Source organism: Enhydra lutris, unplaced genomic scaffold (genome assembly GCF_002288905.1).
Source record: "Enhydra lutris kenyoni isolate GAN:26980312 unplaced genomic scaffold, ASM228890v2 scaffoldscaffold12, whole genome shotgun sequence".
In the NCBI taxonomy this organism is placed as follows: domain Eukaryota; kingdom Metazoa; phylum Chordata; class Mammalia; order Carnivora; family Mustelidae; genus Enhydra; species Enhydra lutris.
Window position 1 is genome coordinate 76,018,557 of NW_019154096.1, and position 21,727 is coordinate 76,040,283.

At 46.6% G+C, this 21,727-nt stretch overlaps 1 protein-coding gene across 2 annotated transcripts in view; it reads left to right on the top strand.

Moving 5' to 3' along the window:
* Nucleotides 1-21,727, top strand: part of LOC111145075 (dedicator of cytokinesis 1) — a 506,031-nt gene that overhangs the window by 326,569 nt on the left and 157,735 nt on the right. The window lies entirely within an intron of this gene.

A 21,727-nucleotide genomic window follows, 5' to 3' on the forward strand; every position in this document is an offset into this window, starting at 1 on the left:
CGTATATTTATTCTGTGGCATGCATGCTTTTGCTCTGTGCTTAATAATTAAGCTGGGCCTGAAATTAAAACAAATAATTTCAGATCTTCCCCAGTATGTGTGACCAATTTATTGCACGGAACTTGGATCTTTCATCCAGTTAGGTTTTATTCAGATCGCCTCTTTATTTAATTCAGAGATGAGAACTCATGCTACTCTCAGGGGAATGGCAGTGATGAAGAGCTCTCAGCCAGGACTCTTACTTAGGGAAACTTGCTTCAGAGGAAAGTTTTGAAAGGGCAAAGTCTGTTTAAGAATTCTCAGAGCGGACGCACACCTTGCTGTGAGCTCGTGGCTGGTGTTGATGAGGCCGTCTGCGGGCTCTTAATCCTGGAGGACGTACTTCAGTTTATGAGAAATGAAGCCAAGTGCGCTCTCTGTTTGATGCATGAAACGTCCCTCCATGCGCAAATCAAAAAGGAGGAAATACATTTTATTAAGGTCATTCTCCAGATCCTTCTGTCCTAAATGTTTACCTCCAGCGCTCCTGGGACTTGGAAGAAGTCGCGTGCCTTGTAAGACCCTGGGCTGGGGTGCTTTTATTCTTAGGCTAGGATGGGAGGAGGAGGAGACGGCCAAGGTCAGTTGAATGCCTGCTGGGTTGCTGGTGTGGTCTTGGTACCTTGCTTGTGGGTCTCAACCAGGGGGGATTTTGTCATTCTCCCCCAGCCCCAGCCATGGAACATGGCCATGTCCAGGCACGTTTTTGATGTCACAGCTGGGGGAAGGCAGGCTGCTGGCATCTCGTGCATGGACCGCAGACATGCCACTAAACGTCCTTCCATGTATAGGACGGCCCCCTTCAAAGAATCATTCGACTCAGAAATGCCAGTGATAACCCTATTTTATGGATGGAAGGAAACAGAATTTCAGTGACATGAAGTAATTAATGGAAACATATATGATTTGTTTCAGTGATCTTCTTCTCTTTATTTCCACATTTCTCAGCAGCCCCCTTCCTGTTGCATGACCCCAGCAAAGACAGTGTCCCTTACAGTAAACAGAGGCCATTCCCTGAAGATGCCAGGACTGACCTTTCACCTACCAAGGATGCACCTGTGAACCGGAGGTAGTTTTCTCTGAGATGTCCAGTCAGGTGCCCCAGCTTCACAGTGAAAACCTGTGGGCATGGCCCGGGCTCACCTGGTGGTGGGAGCGAGGAGGGTGTGGGGATTAGAGTCACACTGATCCAAATTCAGATCCCAGGCTGCCCCTACTCGTACCTGGTACGGAGGACACGTGCACGAAATATTAGCCAGTTATCTCTTCTGGGCGAGCTTGTGTGGGTGTGTTTTAGAAAACATTATTACATATCATACATAATTGTATTAATTGATAATATATGATATATAAAATATATTCATACATAAATTCTAGATAAATAAGAGCTCATAGATCCGTGAGATCACTTAACTATTTGTCTTTCTCTGTCTGACTTGTCCCACTCAGCCTAACATCCTCAAAGTCCCTCCGTGTTGACACAAATGGCAAGATTTCGTTCTTCCTTCTGGCTGAATTGTATTCCGTTTTCTCTGTCTGCGCCACATACTCTTTATTTACCGACTGATGGATGAGTGCTTAGGTTGTTTCTGTGCCTTGGTCTTTGTAAATAACACGGCAACAGATGTGGGGGTGCAGATAGCATTTCAAGATAGTGCTTTTGTTTCCTTTGGAAATACACTTGGAAGGAGACTGGCTGCATTGGATGCTGATTCTATTTTTAATTTTTTGGAGGAGGCTCCGTACTCTTTTCCACAATGGCTGCTCCAGCCATAGTACTCAGGTTTCCTTTTCTCCACTCACCAATGTTTCTCTCTTCTATTTTTTATAATAACCATCCTAACCGGTGGAAGGGGATACTTCACTGTCACCTGATGTGTGTTTCCCTGATGATGAGCGACGTCAGCAGGATTGTGGCATCTTCTATACGTGTCTGCTCATAGAAGATGGTTTTCCATGTCCCTTGCTCTGTCTTCATGGAATTCATGGTCTTTGATGCCGTGTGGGGGAAAATCCCTTCTTGTCATTCTGGTGGCTGGTCTGTGCCCAGTGACCCTGCCTGGCACAGAGCAGGTGCTCAACAGACAGTAACTACCCGACTGAAAGAATGTCAGTGGGAAATGTGTTCTGTTTTTTGTTTTTTAATTACGAAGTCAACCGATGAAGTACATGACATATTTTTGTAGCAGCGCTTTCCCTGGAATAAAATGCAGTTACCTGTTTTATATTCGGGTCCACAAAGAAATAATTCCGGGTAGAGGTATCCAGTGAACAAAAGAATGCTTCTTACTATCTTGATGATCTCTTAATGAATTGCCTTAATTGAAGGTCGTCTGACACTGACCACAGACGCGGGGGGGGGGGGGGTTGATGCGCATTCATCCCGACGTGCAGGCATCTGGTATCCGCGGGGAGGGTGCTGTCTGCTGTTTCCTGTTGCCCTTTCCACCGAGACTTCGCAGGAGGGTTTTTACTTAACACTGTACCTGTCAAATTCCCAGAGCTGCAAGTAAATTGAAGATACAAATTATATTGTAAAGTGAAATATTTCAGGTTATTCTACAGTTTGGTTGATTTAGGAAGAAAATGAATGCTGACAGCTTGGTCTTTTCAGTTCACTGGATTCTAATGGTTCAAAAACAAAAGCCTGGACTGAAAGCCTTTTCCCACGTTGCCACATCAGAGATGCTCCGATTCTTTCTCTGCGCTCAAGACCCAGTGCCCCGCAACTCCATGTCATGGATACAGAGGACCCGGGGAAGGGACAGGCAGTGCTAAGGGTGACTATTTGAGAATATAAATATTAACCGTGCCCAGCAGGGGAGGGAGCGCGTTCGCCGTCTGGCAGTCTGGGCAGCTTTTTCCCACTTGACACTTTTCTTAGCATGCAACCTATTTTTCGTAGCAGGAACAATTTTCTCTCCATTCTGTCTGATACGTTGTCCTTGCAGCAGGAACATGGGGCTGCTTGGGATGCAGAGGTTGGGGAGAGTCGGTTAGAGGAAGCCCCTCTGTCTCTCCTTTTCTGTGATTATTCTTGACAGCCTGTCTTCTCTCCTGATGCATTGTGTTCAGGGGAAAATCACTGAGGTTTCCTGCAAGAACTAGAAAACGCTAAATGGTCAGAGTGAGTTCCTCCCCTGTAATGGACTGGGATGCGATGTGTTTCGGAAAGGTGGGTGAGTGTTTTGTTAGGCTGTGCTCCTTTGACCGAGGCTGAACTATAAATAGTCCCCAGTTTGGTTTGCTTATACTTCAGTACCTGCAGTGTTTGGAAAGTGGAGGCATTTGACAGGTGGCAGCCTGGGAGGGTCCTCCCCACCCAACTCTGGTCCCTGCCATGTGGAAGTGGTCCCCGTGCTACTTCCCCCAGCCTCGAGGGATTAAGTGGTCAGAAATCTGATTTGATTCTTCAGACAGAGTGTTATTGCTTGACTAAAGTAAATGACCATCTCAGTTCCCGTCTGACGCTACAACTTACTGTGGGGACAGTATTTTCAATTAGCCATTTACCTGCAGATGATTGGGACATGGAAAATCGGAGTCAAGCCGAATATTGGACAGATTTCTTTATTTTTGATATTAAACCTAAGAATTAAGCTTGATTTAAAAAGAATGGTGTGTTTTCGTTTTATGACACCCCGGAGGTAAACACAGTCTGTATGTCACCTTTGGGGGGCCCGGCTTTTCCAAGTGGTGTTCGTCCAGACAGTTGGGTGTTCTCTATTGGACCCTGAGGTCTCCAATGTGTGGTTCCTTATGAAGTGAGTTTCTAATACTGAGAAAAATGAGAGAGAAGGGGAGTTCCCCACTTGTTATTTATATTCTGTTATTTATATTCTATATATATGAATTTGGGGTGGTTTTCAGTTTAAGGAAACCATACATACAACACAACACCTAACAGGAACTATGTAGTAAGATGGGCGTCACTGAAAAGTGGACCGGAGGGAACCCCATGGGGACTCAGCATGCTGTGAGGCACCTGCTTTGCCCCCAGGCCTTGCCAAGTCCAGCCCAGTGAGGGATGGTGTGATTCCATCATTCATGCGGCCTGATCAGAAAGGTTCAGACTTTCTCTCACTTTTCCCTGATACTAATTTCTTTTTTTTTTTTTTTAAGATTTTATTTATTTACTTTTGCAAGAAAGAGAGAGAGCACAAGTGGCGGGGGGTCAGTGGCACAAGAAGAAGCTGGCTCCCCACTGAGCAGGGAGCGCAATGTGGGGCTCGATCCCAGGACCCCGAGATCATGACCTGAGCCAAATCCCGGACACAAATTGCTGAGGAAATTTCTTAATGCCATTCTCCGAGGCCGAGCAGGAGTTGTTTGGTTTTGTTTTACATGACAGAAGATGTCCTCCACGGCAGATTTGAAGAAGTGGTATAGACCTTCTTTGTGTGTTCTTCCCTGTGGTCACCTGGTCAGAATCAGGACCAACCGAAAAGTGAACACTCCTCCTGGGACGATCTTTCCAAGGCTGCTGAGCTCAGGTCATAAAAGGAGCTCACTTTGTAGATGGGGAAGCGTGCCTGCCTTAGTGCGGGGTGCGTGTTGTTTTCGGCACACCCTGTGAGTTGGGTGGCTGCGGGAAAGAGTTCCCGGGGACGCCTTTGGGTGAAGAACAGTTGGGAAGATGCAGATTCATGCTGGTGGATGCCAAGTGTCCAGCAAAGACCACCACTCCCCACTTGCTGGAGGGAGTGACCTCCCTGTGCCCAGGATTTTCACTACTGTATTATTCCTTCATGTGGGGAGTGCAGAGGTCCAGCTTTGGGAGTCTGGACAGCAAGTGTCTCCTGAGGCCCTGGGCTCTTCCTCCCCATTGTCAGTTGAGCTGCCCTTGCAGGAGGGGCTGCGTGCGGAGCGGTCTGCCTCCAGCTCTGCAGAGCCGGTGATCCCAGTTAGTGGACGGAGATCAGCCCAACGTGGGAACCACAAGCGGTAAACTTGTGTGGTTCGGTGTGTTCCTGCCCTGGCAGAGCCCAACCCCACCGTGCCTGTGGGGTCTGGAACCATTTTGTATTTTAAGTGCTGTGCACAGCCAGTGCCACTGACCTGAGAGGGTATCGGCCTTCGCTTTGGCCTTGAGTCTGGTTCTGGTGGTGGGCACAGGGGGGACGGGATCCAGCTGTGTCCGTGTGTCCCCTCTGAGATTCCAGGAGACAGCTCTCTGCAATTCTTGTGGCACATTTCCCAGGGTGAATATGTTCTCCAATTGCCCCGGCCTCCTTTTGCCTGCAGTGTTGGTGACCTTGAACCTGAGTTCTCTCCTCTCTAGATAATGCTGTTCCAAGGAAGCCAGACTCCTGTTGACAGGGGTCCCCATGGGAGAGCTGGCTTCCTGTGCTTCAGACTGTGGGGTCCTCATGGGGCAGCACCTGTCTCCCTGCCCAGCCCGGGCAGCTTTGACCAGAGAATGCCCCTCCTAGCTGCTCCTGTTGCATTTACAGAGCTGCGGGGAGTCAGAGCCAAAACCCTTTTCTGGAGGGCACGGGATAGGGTCCCTTGTGGCTGTGGAATGCTCCTATAGTGGGGAAGCTGCAATCTTCACATTGGTGTGCTAAGGTCTGCTGTGTAACACGCCCTTTGAACACACGGCGACAAGTGTGCCCAAGACTGGGCCCAGTGAGGCCACAGGGCTGGAGCATTTCAGGGTTCTGGGTGTGACAAAGAGGAAGAAAGGTCTGGTTCCTTCAGCTACTTGGGAGAGCAGCTATGTAGGATGACTAGGTGGGACCCCCAATGGTGGAGTTCGAGGCAGATTTTGCAGTGGTTGCTTTGAGACCAGTCACAAGTCTTGAGTTTAGACTTAAGGGGAACTCCTTTTATTTGGGGGCGGTTTGTTTTGTTCTGTGGTCTGATTTGTTCTGTGAGGGGCAAATCAGGGTCACAGACTCCCAGAGCGAGGGTGTGTCTGAGGCCAGAAGGTTTGGGACAGAACTCTGTACCCTTGGTCACATGGTATTGTTGTGACAAAGGGGAAATGGAAAAAGCAGGGTGTTACACTGTCCCATAGCCTGGCCATTTCAGGGATTTGCTTCCTTTTCTCTCTGTTAATTGTTTTGATATTTCTGCTGCTCATAAAAAGAAAATATTTGCTAAATTTAGTTATTCAACTTTTGATTGTGTTAGGGTGCCGTAGGAAGCTTGTGGTGATGGGGGCATCGAGCCCCGTAGGTAGCAAGAGAACATCTTGAGGTCCTATCGTGAGGGTGTTGAATTCATGACAACATCTCTCTCACACAGATCCTGCTCTGCCTCATTGCTGATTTTCACTTTTTTTGGGTCTTTGTTTCTTTCAAGTAATTCCCTTTGGATTTCTTGATTCATCTTCTTGGAAAGCAGTTTCTGCTTTGCGTTGAGCTATTCAAGGACAGGTCTTCTCCCTAACACAGAGCTGCACACACACTTGTTATCGAATGGGTGTAGAGGGTAAAGGGGGACCTAAAGGTGTCTCTGGAAATCCTCCACAGACAGAACAAATAAGGGATGAAAATAGCATGAAACTTTCCAGTTTGCCAATCCTCAGCCCTTATAATTGGCAAAGCTATTTCTTGGAAATTATACTTTCCATAAATGGCTTAGGGTGACCTTTGTTTTCTTTCCATGAACATTGGCCATTGGATGGCTGTCTCCTCCCCTGCGTTCTCTCTGTCCAGCCACGGCTTACCGCTCTTCCTCTGTCTCCTCCCTGTTGTCCTCCTGTCGCTTGTGCTCTCCAGTTGCTGGGACCTCTCCATACCAGACTTCATTGTTTTCATACCTTCCCTGGACTCTCACCTGGTGTTTTTCCCTTGGGTTTTGTGCATCTTTCTTCCATCCGCGATACTTGATACATATCATGTCTCAGAGAACAGTGCACCTCCTCGGTGGCAGGGCTGCTCGGGGTGGGGAAGCCCAGAAGCCGTGAACGGACTCGGAACATGTGGAGGGATCAGCCCCAGGCTTGTGGTCTAGGCTCGCATAGAAGGCACATTGAGTCTCAGGTGACTCCCATTAATTCTGGAGTTTCAGCTTCCTTATTCCTGAAGTGGTGAAAATAACGTTTTGCAATGAGCATTTCAGATGTTGTAAACCCGAAAACTGGCCTGCAACAGACACACTGTATCTTAAGGGACAAAGCAAAGAATTTGATGTCTGTAAGAATAAAGACTTCTCCAAAAGCACACTGGTCCTCGCTGCAAGAGAAGACAGAAAGATGTTACAAATAAACAAGAGATGGAACTTTTGTCTTAACTACATTCGAACATCTTTAACTCAGTGTGACGTCCTCAGCCACAGATGGATGTACGGTTTTGTGTGGTGCTCTGTAACGAGAGACAATTTCACTTCACTTTCATGCTGCATGGATTGTGATAGGTGCATATATTCTTGCTCCTGGGTCAATGCCTATCGATTGATAGTTTATTGGGGGAAAGGTATGGTTCTGGCTCCGGGAACATAGAAGGAATACGGCAGAGCAGACCCAGCTTCCAACAGCTCCGGGCATTTCAGAGTTCAGGGTATTTGGGAAGGACGGACCAGAAAGAAACTGACAAGCAAATTAGTAAGCCTGAGTCTAACCATGGAAAAAACTTAAGACAAACCCAGATTGAGGGACCTTCTGCAAGGTACCTGACCAGCTTCTCAAAACTATCAAGGTCATCAAAGATGGAGAAAAGTCTAAGAAACTGTCACAGCCAAAGGGGCCTGAGGAGACATGAAGATTACAAATGACATGGTGTCCTAGGTGAGATCCTGGGACAGGATAAGGACATTAGGAGGAAACCTGTGAAATCTGAGTAAGTTGTGAGGTTTTGATTAATAGCTTAGTGAGGCAGGGGAGCCTGGGTGGCTCAGTTGGTTAAGCAACCGACCCTTGATTTCAGCTCAGGTCATGATCTCAGGGTCTGAGATTGAGCCCTGAGTCGGGCTCTGTTCTCAGCAGTGAGTCTGCTTGAGATTCTCTCTCTCTCTCCCCCTCCCTCTGCCCCTCCCCCCATGCACGCATGCTCGCTCTCTCTCTCAAATAAATAAATAAATCTTTAAAAAATAAAAAGGCAATGAGGCAATGCTGCTTCTTGATGGAGACAAACGTACCACAGCAACCAGGAAAACTGAGTGAGGAGCATATCCCAGAACTCTGCACACCGTTTCTATAAAACTACAGCTATTCTAGATTGACATTTATTTCAAATTAAAGAAAAAAGAAAAGCAGCAAGTTGGCAAGTCTCAGGTGGTAAGGATTGCTTGAGGATTGGAGTCCACGGCTGTGATAGACCGGAGGTGGGGGGGTGGGGGGTGGAGGGTGGGGAGGGTGCCTGAGATCTGGCCCTCAGTGACGGGCTCCCAGGGGAATGGCAGCCAAGCTGGGCTCTGAATGATAAGTAGATGGCAGAATGTTCCAGGGAGAGCAGGCACCACAAAGCTCTTGGGTCGAAGGAGCAGGAGTTTATTTTGAGGTGGAAAGTTGGTGAACACTTTATTTTTATTTATTTGAGGGAGAGGTGGGTGGGCTTTTGGAGAGGAAGAGAGGATCTCCAGCAGATTCCCTGCTGGGTGTGGAGCCTGACTTGGTGCTCCAACCCAGGACCCCGAGATCATGGCCTGAGCTGAAATCAAGAGTCTGTCATTTAACCTACCGCTCCACCCAGGCGCCCCAGTGATGGACACTTTAAAACAGAGAAGTCGCATCACTGACCTGTGTTTCCACATAACTATTCGGTCTGCCATTGAGAGCACAGAGCACAGGCGGAAACTGAACAACTGGAGAGCCGGTAGTAGCCCGTGGAATAATCGAGCAGGAGAGGTTTGGCCAGGGCTCAGGTGGTCTTTGGGGAAAGACAGAAATGGAAGATTTGGGGCCTATTTCAGAGGCGGGTCAAGCGGACTGTTACAGGTTCTATGCAGGGAGGGAAGAAAAAGGAAGAATTGGGGAGAAGTCCCAGGTTTTTGGCTGGAGCCACGGATTGGTGGAGCTTTCAGTGAGAGACTCGGGATTGGGGGTGGGGCTCACTCGCTCTGTCCCGGCAGCTCCGTGGTTCTCAGCCTGTTTTTCATTATCACTCTCCTAAGGAGAAGGATTAGATTAGATTTACATTTAATTAAGGGACATTAAATGTTAAGAAATAAGCTTTAGTAGGTGAGGGTATGCTTTGGAGGGCGCAGGCCAGTATAATGCCTACAGTGTTCTGCTCCTTCCCCGAGAACCCATTTCCACCCCCTTGGGGGAGATGCTGCCCCCATGGAAAATGCGTGGCCCTGTGAGTTATGAGGTGCCTGGGAGGTGGCAGGTGGGAGAAGTTAGGGAACAAGTGGAAATGTCAGCCCAAAGTTGAGAAGAAAAGAAATGTTAGAAGGTCCGGTGTGGGGTGTCACTGACATTTAGATGGTGACTGTGAGGCCACCTGGAGAGTGACAGAGACTGGAGAAGAGAAGCGGACCAGGTGAAGTCCGGGGTCACCCTCATTTTTAGGGGCCTACCAGTTGCAGATAAGTCAGCAAAACAATTGCTGTATCAGCAGAATCGTCAGGGATGGGAAATGGTGTTACAGGGAAGCTGCCCCTGGTTTCTGCCACCCTGGTCCCTGGCAGTGTGGACCAGAGCAGCACCCTTGGCCTGGCAAGGAGCACAGCAGGTGCAGGGTCACACTGAGAGAGGAGTGTGAAGAAGCGGGACCTCTTCCAGGATTTTGACATGCCCGGGTCAGAGAGGTGGTGTCTGGAGGGAGATCTGGTATTTCTTTTGTGGCTGTTGATTTGGGGCGTGTTGGGAGAGACACAGTCAGGGGTCATCGAGGAAGCTAGTGGGAGCCATGAGGTCCAGAGTGGAAGGTCTGGAAGGGCAAGGGCTGGCCATTGATGGGAACAAGGACAACTGATCCACTGGGACAGGAGACAAGGCAATGTGGGTAGAGATGTCAGCATGGGGTTAGATGTGGGGGATGGATGATGAGAAAAACTCTGTGTAGTTGCTTCCTGTTTTCTCCCTAAAGCATGAACAAGAAGGTGTTTAGGGAACAAAAGTTAAATGCCCCTGTATCATGTCCGCGCAAATCTTCCATCCGCATCCTGGCCCTGCTGGGGCATACTCCTGGGCACTGAGCATGAGTGAGATCCCTGTAGCTCGTGCCGCCCTCTTATGTAAGTCCGGGAGAGGCCTCATAAGCAGACGAGTCTAAAAGGATACACTGCTTTAAATAACTCCTATGAAATCATCCTTCTGTGAACATTTCTAGATGGATCTTGTCTTTTAAGCTTTAGCGAACCCTATTAGCCATCCAAACCGTCCAGTCTCCCAAAATAGCCCTCCTCCAGCTTCTCCCCACACACCTGCACCATGGCTGCGTGGCCACCGGGGAGGCTGGGGTGGGATGCTGGCTGGGCCGTTAGGGACCAGAGTCCCTGGGAGGAGGCGCTGGGCCACCGCCATTCTGTAGCCGTCCCATTCTCAGAGGCCTCCTGGCGTCTGGAGTGTGGACTCTCTGAGACTGTGTGTGTCTCCTCTGTTGGGCTCAGCTGAGGACTTCAGTCTCTGGGAATGGGCCAGCCTTAAAACAGTGTTTGCAGGTGCCTTGACCCGCCCACTGCCTTCCGCTCCCTTGGAGGTGAGTTCTGTGATGCTCAGTCAGGAGCCTTCCATGACCACTTCCCTCTGCTGCTGCTTCGTTCCTCTGCTTGCGTCCCAGGCCCCCGTCTTCCTCACCTCCACTCCGTAAAGACAACAAAAGCAGGACCTACTCTGGCCTGACATTGCAGGCCCCAGCCGTGCTGTCCTTCAGTCCTTTGTTTGTTTACAGAATATACAGCTCTGTGCAGGGGAAATCTTGGATGCCACAAACATTTTTAGAATCAAATTCTTCCTCTATCACCCAATTACTCTTTGGTCTCCACGAGGCCCCTACTGTCCCTGCATCTCTGCGGCAAAAGGCATGAAGGGACTGTAGAAATCACACAGTAAGGATTCTGGGCCATTTCCTGGCTCTGCCTTCACCTTCCTGGTTCTTCCCCAACAGGAGACCAAGGTCCCTGGTGCCCACGGGCAGCCGGTCGGCGCGTGCCGAGCTCGGAAGGCTGATGGCCTAGATGTGTTTTACCAAGGATGTTCCTACAGAGGCGTCTCCTCTCTTGGCCCAGCTGAAACCTGATGCCAGCTGGGCAGCCATGATGGAGGGATTCCTATCATAGCTGCCGTGATGTTGGGTGGGAGTGAGCACCCTGGGATGCCAATCGTTTCCGTGGTAGAAAAGATGGCACTGTAGACACAACTCGTGAGCACCAGTGATCTGATGGCCTCTTAACTCGACCCCGGTTCTAGTTTCAGTCCTGCAGAAACAGCTTATCCAATTCCATCGTAGCATAGTTGGTGGTTGATGGAGAAATGTGGTCGGGTAGGGAGTCATTGCAAACAATACGCATAGAGCCCTGCACTCAACTCAGCAGCGGTCAGCCCGCATTCCTGTGACTGGCTGTGCTCCCCATGGGGCTTTACTCCCGTCAAGGAAGGAGGGTCTCCTCATGAGCCTCTCGCGTCATCTTCCCTCAGAGAGCACCTCTGGTAACAGGTTCTCCTGCCTTCAGACTGCAGAGCGGAAGCCAGCTTGTACAGCAGCTGAGCTGTTTTCAAATTGCCCGGCTCTCCCAGGTGTCTCATGCCCACCTGATGGGACAGCGATTTTTATAATGACTCATCTTTTTACTCTTTTCAAAGCTTCAGCTTCATTTTTACATAAAAGTCAACTTTCCTTTCATAACCCTATTTTATCATTTTATATAACATAAACCAGGCGGTTATGCTGATGGGTTTAACGGGCAGAAACCAGGTGAAGAGCATATCCAAGCGTGTGGAGAACGTGCGTGTGCTTTCTTCTTAGCTGCTGACCGTACGTGGTCCCATCCCTGGGGAGCTCCCGAATGGAACCCGTGGTGTGGTTGTTGTATGGATTTTTTAAAAAAGCCCAACAACTCTGTTAAAGTAGAAGTTAGATCCTCCTTGGTGAGTGCTGGGTATAGGGCATTTTTGTTTATGGATGTCTCTGCAGCCCATGGACGTGAAAACAGAGGCTTGCACTCTAGACCGTGCTGGACCGTTCCATGCAGAGACACAACATACATAAACTGGCGTTAGTTGAAGTCCTGCCGGCGACACGGCCGGTGGTGTTCACTCTCACTAGCTAGCCGTTCACTGAGCTCTGATGTGGTGGGTTGGGTCCTCGGAAAGCGAGACCAAGTTTTATGAAGAGCTGAGAGAAAAGTAATAAAGGAAGCAGACCGAAGTCAGTGGACCAGAGGGTTTTGTTCTCATTTTCCTCCTGAATAGCCCTCATCCCATCCTGGGGAGAATTACGTGAGGGTGACGGAGTTCCAGCAAACTGAATTCGGAAAGTTATAAAGGAAGGTTGATTTAACTTTAAAGGTTTATGTTCTTCCCCGGCCCTGAGTATTGAACCTCAGCATTCGGGGAAACACGAGCTGATCACGTGGTCATTGGTGGGAGCGCGTGGTGCCTAACGACAGGGTGACTGGGGTCGCGTGGAGAAAGCACCGTCCAGGCTGTAAGATGGCAGGGGAGGGGTTGGGTGGGGGGACGTGGAGAGAGGAGAGGGCGTGTGCTCTTCCTTGTCAAAAGGGAATCACTCATCTCAGCAAACTCATGAAATGCTCTTGGTATTTTTTACCAAAAGAGGAAGTTTCCTTCTCTAAGACAAACAGAATGTTTGCTGTTTCTAAGATGATGGGGGCAGAAATAAGTCCCTAACTAAGAAATGAGTTCCGAGATGGACTCTTGAGGGATGAGCCGATAGAAACCCCAGCATGGGGCCCGCCACCTGCTGGAGAGAACATCTGGGTTCCCAGGAAGTATTTGATGAATTGATGAATCTGTTGTTCCTGTGTCATATTTAATTAATAATTTTCCCATGTAGTGTCTCCTGCAGAAGGGTATAAATCTGTACGCATGTACTTTATTCACAATAAAGTAGCTTTCATGATGTTTGAGACAGCTTGGAAAGGCCCAAATTGTTTCTTAGAATTCCAGGTGTGTTTCACAGGAATTATTATCAAGGATGACGAAAATCATTATCTCTAATATTTATCAAGCCTTAGTCTGAGCTACACGCTGTGCGTACATCATTGTGTTTAATCTTCTGGGTTGCAGAAGGCCAGTCATATGGTCCTTGTTTTGCAAACGAAGTTGATACTGATTTAGGGGTTCACACGAGGTCGCTGGACTGAACAGTCAGAGAAGACCAAATTCAGACCCCGGTTTGTCTGGCCCCAAAGCTTGTGTCCTAATTTTTTAGTCTCGTGACTTTTCACCTCCCTTGTACCTTCTTTTCTCTTATTGGGGGTGAACGGGGTTGTAAACGCATGCGATTGTCCAGGATTGTAAGTGCTTGGACAAGCCTTCCCCCTATTGTTTAGACAGAGAACCTACTCCATGAATGCCCTCTGTCAGCTAATAAGCACATGTTTGGGACCCTAAAGAAAAGAAATTCTTTGTGAGACTCGTCAAAGATCAGTCCAGCAGGTTTTACAGAGGAGGAGAGAGACGGGGCTCCACTCTGAATGCAGCCTGGGCAAGCCACAGAGCGTGGGGGTCTGTGAATGGAAGACCACCAGAGAAACGTCGTGGGTAAGGGGAGATCCTAGCTAAACCGACCTAACGGGATTCCCAGTGAGGGCGGCCAGCGTGGTCAGACCTCAGGTCGGGGATGGTGGGGGAGATGCCCCGTTCCATGTCGAGGATGGGCGATTCTGGCTAAACTGACTTAGCAGGGTTCTTGCTGGAGATCAATGTGGAGATGAACACAGAAGGCCAAAAGACAGGGTCCATGGAGGGGAGAGTTCAGGAGAGCCTGAGCTGGTCTAGGAGATGAACACAGAAGGCCAAAAGACAGGGTCCGTGGAGGGGAGAGTTCAGGAGAGCCTGAGCTGGTCTAGGAGAGGATCTTTCCACTGGCCTGTGCAGAGCTTGGGAAGCATGGGGGAGGGGCGGGGCTGAGGGAGGGTCTGTTTGACTCATCATTTGTCATTTATCACAGCAGGGGCTTTCCCCACGGAATACTGCTAGTCACTGAATTGTAGAAAAGTGACCTCACAGTCGGGTCAGATGTCCTGCTTGGAGAACACATTCATTGGTTTAGAAAGTTTGGTGGCTTTCAAAATGAATTTCATGTATTACATTTTATGTTTTAAAAAGGGAGAAACCTTCATTATTTGAGTAAAATGCCCTGATAGTGAACATCTCTCTTTATTTTGAAAACACGGACAAAAACACCACACCTTTCACTGAGCACATCCTCACCCGCCATTGAGACGGCTTTTGGGCACTTGGGAAATGGAAGGCCAGAATGCAGGGGACCCACTCAGCCTTGACAACTGCTGGGGACAAGGCTGGCAATTTGTTCACTATTCTCCCGAGCGCTCAGACACAGGGGCATTCAGCGCGTAGATCGGTAAGTATGAAGACACATAATGACAGGGAAGCTGGGGGCCTACAGCTGGAATCCAGAGCGCTGCGCTTCTCCAACATCTGCTGAGAGGTGACCCTGTTCGTGTCGAATCAAGGTTGCCTTCCTGATTTCTTCGCTCCTAGATGGGCAAAATCCAGACTGTTTGCAACTTTTCCAGTTGCAAAATGGTGCAGAGGAGACAAAGATCAGATCAGGGTCACGATCCTCGTTTTATTCCTTGAGTTAGCGAATCACTGACACTATTTAGTTTAGGAAGTTACTCTGCTGGAATTTACAGTGCAGCCTTATATAATATATTTCCATTTAGTGAGTATTTGTTTTCAATAACTGCCCTGGCTTCCATGTTTGGTTTGTGCTGGAGACTTTGTTTCCAGTGTGGCTGGGAAGAGAGGCCCAAGGGTTTTGCCACACTGATCCAGTTTTATTTTTAAATTGAAGAGCGGATTTGTTTAATGTCCTTCAAGAAGCAAATTCATAAAGCTGCGGCATTCCTAAAATGCTTTGCCAAAGTCATAATTGGTAGAAAGTTAGCAAGAGAGAGGGATCAGCTCATTGAGCCATGGTACAGCAAATTGTAATGGTCTCAAGTAGTTTTGTGGCTTGTTGAGAAAATGATACATGGTTTAGTGTGCGTAAGCACCCAGCCATTGACATAAAGCCCACCTTCGCTGGGAGAATTTGTAATAGGACGGTTCTCACCCCTCCTGGAGGAACATAGGAGGACACATCATTCCAGAAAGGATTAGGAGTCTTCTTTCGTTATTTGCCAGGAATCGTGCTGGTCCTTGGGAATCGGTATAGCCAGTGCTCATCTTGCTCGTGGTGCCCCTGGAAGGCACACGTTCGGGTCCGGTTCCTCCTTGCATCGTGACTCGGCTCCGCTGGCATTGCTGAGAGGGCACCAGAGAGCTTGTGGCAGTCAGAGCCCAGCAGAGTCACCCCAACCTCGTCCAGCCCTCACATATTCTCATCACAAAGAGCTGGGTGCCTATTTTAAAGGGAAAGTAGGATTTGGTTGGCAGAAGGTGTGTTGGGGGGGTGGGATCCGTGTACCTTGAGGGCACAGAGTGTGCACAGACAGAGGGCTATGCCAGGGCCTTTGTTAGGGGATCACCTGGTTACCCGGGATGGCTGGGCCACGGGATTTAGCAGGCCAGGGCCATGGAGAGAGGCCCTCAGGCCAGATCACAGAATTCCTGAACGGCCACCTCAGGATGAACTGTTTCCACAGGAGCCACTGAGGGGTTTCTCACATGGGAGGGCCTGTGTACTGGCGCCCAGTGGCTGCTGCAGCAAATGACCACAAGCAGAGTGGCTCACAGCACAGTCACGATCTCACAGTTCTGGGGCTCAGGAGTCCGAAATGGTCTCCTGTGCTAAATCGGTTGTCAGCAGGGCTGTAGTCTTTTCTAGAAGCTCCTAGGGAGAGTCTGTTTTCTTGCCATTTCCAGTTTTGGGGGCCTGCTCGCCTTTCGTGGTGCATGGTCCCCTTGCCTCTTCGAAGACAGCCATGGCCAGTTGATCCGCTCACGCTGTGGAAGTCTGACATTGACCCACTGCCTCCCTCTCCCACTTGGGAAGATGGTTGTGATTATACTGGGCCGGCCTGGATCGTCCAGGCTAAGCTCCCATCTCAGGGTCAGAGTAACAGCTCCTTAATTCCACCTGCAACCTTCTGAGCCCCTCGCACGTCACATAACCCGCGTTCACAGCTTCTGCGGAGTATGGCAGACCTTGTGGGGTGGGAGCTATTATTTTGCCTGCCGAAAGGGGTGTGGTTTTTCTTGTTTGTCCTGATGTGTGAATCCTAGAATAGGGCCTGACACCTGCTAGGTACTCAGCATTACCCTGGAAAGCACAGTCGGTTTACCACACAGTTTCCTTTCCTCTTTCTTTTCTCCTTCCCACCACAAAATGTGCTTAGGGAGATATGTATGGTTTTTTTTTTTTTTTTTTTTTTTTTTAATTTTATTTTTCATAAACATATAATATCTTTTTATCCCCAGGGGTACAGGTCTGTGAATCGCCAGGTTTACACACTTCACAGCACTCACCATAGCACATACCCTCCCCAATGTCCATAATCCCACCCCCCCACACCCCCCCATTTACCCTCAGTTTGTTTTGTGAGATTAAGAGTCACTTATGGTTTGTCTCCCTCCCAATCCCATCTTGTTTCATTTACTCTTCTCCTACCCCCTTAACCCCCCATGTTGCATCTCCTCTCCCTCATATCAGGGAGATCATATGATAGTTGTCTTTCTCCGATTGACTTATTTCGCTAAGCATGATACCCTCTAGTTCCATCCATGTCGTCGCAAAAGGCAAGATTTCATTTCTTTTCATGGCTGCATAGTATTCCATTGTGTATATATACCACATCTTCTTTATCCATTCGTCTGTTGATGGACATCTAGGTTCTTTCCATAGTTTGGCTATTGTAGACATTGCTGCTATAAACATTCGGGTGCACGTGCCCCTTCGGATCACTACGTTTGTATCTTTAGGGTAAATACCCAGCAGTGCAATTGCTGGGTCATAGGGTAGTTCTATTTTCAACATTTTGAGGAACCTCCATGCTGTTTTCCAGAGTGGTTGCACCAGCTTGCATTCCCACCAACAGTGTAGGAGGGTTCCCCTTTCTCCACATCCTCGCCAGCATCTGTCATTTCCTGACTTGTTAATTTTAGCCATTCTGACTGGTGTGAGGTGGTATCTCATTGTGGTTTTGATTTGTATTTCCCTGATGCCGAGTGATGTGGAGCACTTTTTCATGTGTCTGTTTGCCATCTGGATGTCTTCTTTGCAGAAATGTCTGTTCATGTCCTCTGCCCATTTCTGGATTGGATTATTTGTTCTTTGGGTGTTGAGTTTGCTAAGTTCTTTATAGATTTTGGACACTAGCCCTTTATCCGATATGTCATTTGCAAATATCTTCTCCCATTCTGTCAGTTGTCTTTTGGTTTTGTTAACTGTTTCCTTTGCTGTGCAAAAGCTTTTGATCTTGATGAAATCCCAATAGTTCATGTTTGCCCTTGCTTCCCTTGCCTTTGGCGATGTTCCTAGGAAGATGTTGCTGCGGCTGAGGTCGAAGAGGTTGCTGCCTGTGTTCTCCTCAAGGATTTTGATGGATTCCTTTCTCACATTGAGATCCTTCATCCATTTTGAGTCTATTTTCGTGTGTGGTGTAAGGAAATGATCCAATTTCATTTTTCTGCATGTGGCTGTCCAATTTTCCCAACACCATTTGTTGAAGAGGCTGTCTTTTTTCCATTGGATATTCTTTCCTGCTTTGTCGAAGATGAGTTGACCATAGAGTTGAGGGTCTATTTCTGGGCTCTCTATTCTGTTCCATTGATCTATGTGTCTGTTTTTGTGCCAGTACCATGCTGTCTTGATGATGACAGCTTTGTAATAGAGCTTGAAGTCCGGAATTGTGATGCCACCAACTTTGGCTTTCTTTTTCAATATTGCTTTGGCTATTCGAGGTCTTTTCTGGTTCCATATAAATTTTAGGATTATTTGTTCCATTTCTTTGAAAAATATGGATGGTACTTTGATAGGAATTGCATTAAATGTGTAGATTGCTTTAGGTAGCATAGACATTTTCACAATATTTATTCTTCCAATCCAGGAGCATGGAACATTTTTCCATTTCTTTGTGTCTTCCTCAATTTCTTTCATGAGTACTTTATAGTTTTCTGTGTATAGATTCTTAGTCTCTTTGGTTAGATTTATTCCTAGGTATCTTATAGTTTTGGGTGCAATTGTAAATGGGATGGACTCCTTAATGTCTCTTTCTTCTGTCTTGTTGTTGGTGTAGAGAAATGCAACTGATTTCTGGGCATTGATTTTATATCCTGACACTTTACTGAATTCCTGTACAAGTTCTAGCAGTTTTGGAGTGGAGTCTTTTGGGTTTTCCACATATAGTATCATATCATCTGCAAAGAGTGATAGTTTGACTTCTTCTTTGTCGATTTGGATGCCTTTAATTTCCTTTTGTTGTCTGATTGCTGAGGCTAGGACTTCTAGTACTATGTTGAATAGCAGTGGTGATAATGGACATCCCTGCCGTGTTCCTGACCTTAGCGGAAAAGCTTTCAGTTTTTCTCCATTGAGAATGATATTTGCGGTGGGTTTTTCATAGATGGCTTTGATAATATTGAGGTATGTGCCCTCTATCCCTACACTTTGAAGAGTTTTGATCAGGAAGGGATGCTGTACTTTGTCAAATGCTTTTTCAGCATCTATGGAGAGTATCATATGGTTCTTGTTCTTTCTTTTATTAATGTGTTGTATCACATTGATTGATTTGCGGATGTTGAACCAACCTTGCAGCCCTGGAATAAATCCCACTTGGTCATGGTGAATAATCCTTTTAATGTACTGTTGAATCCTATTGGCTAGTATTTTGGCGAGAATTTTTGCATCTGTGTTCATCAAGGATATTGGTCTGTAGTTCTCTTTTTTGATGGGATCCTTGTCTGGTTTTGGGATCAAGGTGATGCTGGCCTCATAAAATGAGTTTGGAAGTTTTCCTTCCATTTCTATTTTTTGGAACAGTTTCAGGAGAATAGGAATTAGTTCTTCTTTAAATGTTTGGTAGAATTCCCCCGGGAAGCCATCTGGCCCTGGGCTTTTGTTTGTTTGGAGATTTTTGATGACTGTTTCAATCTCCTTACTGGTTATGGGTCTGTTCAGGCTTTCTATTTCTTCCTGGTTCAGTTGTGGTAGTTTATATGTCTCTAGGAATGCATCCATTTCTTCCAGATTGTCAAATTTGTTGGCGTAGAGTTGCTCATAGTATGTTCTTATAATTGTCTGTATTTCTTTGGTGTTCGTTGTGATCTCTCCTCTTTCATTCATGATTTTATTTATTTGGGTCCTTTCTCTTTTCTTTTTGATAAGTCTGGCCAGGGGTTTATCGATCTTATTAATTCTTTCAAAGAACCAGCTCCTAGTTTCGTTGATTTGTTCTATTGTTTTTTTGGTTTCTATTTCATTGATTTCTGCTCTGATCTTTATGATTTCTCTTCTCCTGCTGGGTTTAGGGTTTCTTTCTTGTTCTTTCTCTAGCTCTTTTAGGTGTAGGGTTAGGTTGTGTACCTGAGACCTTTCTTGTTTCTTGAGAAAGGCTTGTACCGCTATATATTTTCCTCTCAGGACTGCCTTTGTTGTGTCCCACAGATTTTGAACCGTTGTGTTTTCATTATCATTTGTTTCCATTAATTTTTTCAACTCTTCTTTAATTTCCTGGTTGATCCATTCATTCTTTAGAAGGATGCTGTTTAGTCTCCATGTAATTGGGTTCTTTCCAAATTTCCTCTTGTGATTGAGTTCTAGCTTTAGAGCATTGTGGTCTGAAAATATGCAGGGAATGATTCCAATCTTTTGATAACGGTTGAGACCTGATTTAGGACCGAGAATATGATCTATTCTGGAGAATGTTCCATGTGCACTAGAGAAGAATGTGTATTCTGTTGCTTTGGGATGAAATGTTCTGAATATATCTGTCATGTCCATCTGGTCCAGTGTGTCATTTAAGGCCTTGATTTCCTTGTTGATCTTTTGCTTGGATGATCTGTCCATTTCAGTAAGGGGAGTGTTAAAGTCCCCTACGATTATTGTATTATTGTCGATGTGTTTCTTTAATTTTGTTATTAATTGGTTTATATAGTTGGCTGCTCCCATGTTAGGGGCATAGATATTTAAAATTGTTAGATCTTCTTGTTGGACAGTTCCTTTGAGTATGATATAGTGTCCTTCCTCATCTCTTATTATAGTCTTTGGCTTAAAATCTAATTGATCTGATAAAAGGATTGCCACTCCTGCTTTTTTCTGATGTCCATTAGCATGGTAAATTCTTTTCCACCCCCTCACTTTAAATCTGGAGGTGTCTTCAGGTTTAAGATGAGTTTCTTGTAGGCAACATATAGATGGGTTTTGTTTTTTTATCCATTCTGATACCCTGTGTCTTTTGATTGGGGCATTTAGCCCATTAACATTCAGGGTAAGTATTGAGAGATATGAATTTAGTGCCATTGTATTGCCTGTAAGGTGACTGTTATTGTATATTGTGTCTGTTCCTTTCTGATCTACTACTTTTAGGGTCTCTCTTTGCTTAGAGGACCCCTTTCAATATTTCCTGTAGAGCTGGTTTGGTACTTGCAAATTCTTTCAGTTTTTGTTTGTCCTGGAAGCTTTTAATCTCTCCTTCTATTTTCAATGATAGCCTAGCTGGATATAGTATTCTTGGCTGCATGTTTTTCTCGTTTAGTACTCTGAATATATCATGCCAGCTCTTTCTGGCCTGCCAGGTCTCTGTGGATAAGTCTGCTGCCAATCTAATATTTTTACCATTGTACGTTACAGACTTCTTTTCCCGGGCTGCTTTCAGGATCTTCTCTTTGTCACTAAGACTTGTAAATTTTATTATTAGGTGACGGGGTGTGGACCTATTCTTAGTGATTTTGAGGGGGGTTCTCTGAATCTCCTGGATTTTGATGCTTGTTCCCTTTGCCATATTGGGGAAATTCTCTCCAATAATTCTCTCCAATATACCTTCTGCTCCCCTCTCTGTTTCCTCTTCTTCTGGAATCCCAATTATTCTAATGTTGTTTCGTCTTATGGTGTCACTTATCTCTCGAATTCTCCCCTCATGGTCCAGTAGCTGTTTGTCCCTCTTTTGCTCAGCTTCTTTATTCTCTGTCATTTGGTCTTCTATATCGCTAATTCTTTCTTCTGCCTCATTTATCCTAGCAGTGAGAGCCTCCATTTTTGATTGCACCTCATTAATAGCTTTTTTGATTTCAACTTGGTTAGATTTTAGTTCTTTTATTTCTCCAGAAAGGGCTTTTATATCTCCCGAGAGGGTTTCTCTAATATCTTCCATTCCTTTTTCAAGCCCGGCTAGAACCTTGAGAATCGTCATTCTGAACTCTAGATCTGACATATTACCAATGTCTGTATTGATTAGGTCCCTAGCCTTTGGTACTGCCTCTTGTTCTTTTTTTTGTGGTGAATTTTTCCGCCTTGTCATTTTGTCCAGATAAGAGCAGATGAAGGAGCAAGTAAAATACTAAAAGGGTGGCAACAACCCCAGGAAAATATGCTTTAGCCAAATCAGAAGAGATCCCAAATCGTGAGGGGGAGAAAGGGGATAAAAAGAGGTTCAGAAAGAAGGAAAAAAAAAAAAAGAGAGAGAGAGAGAGAAAAGAAAAAAAAAAAAA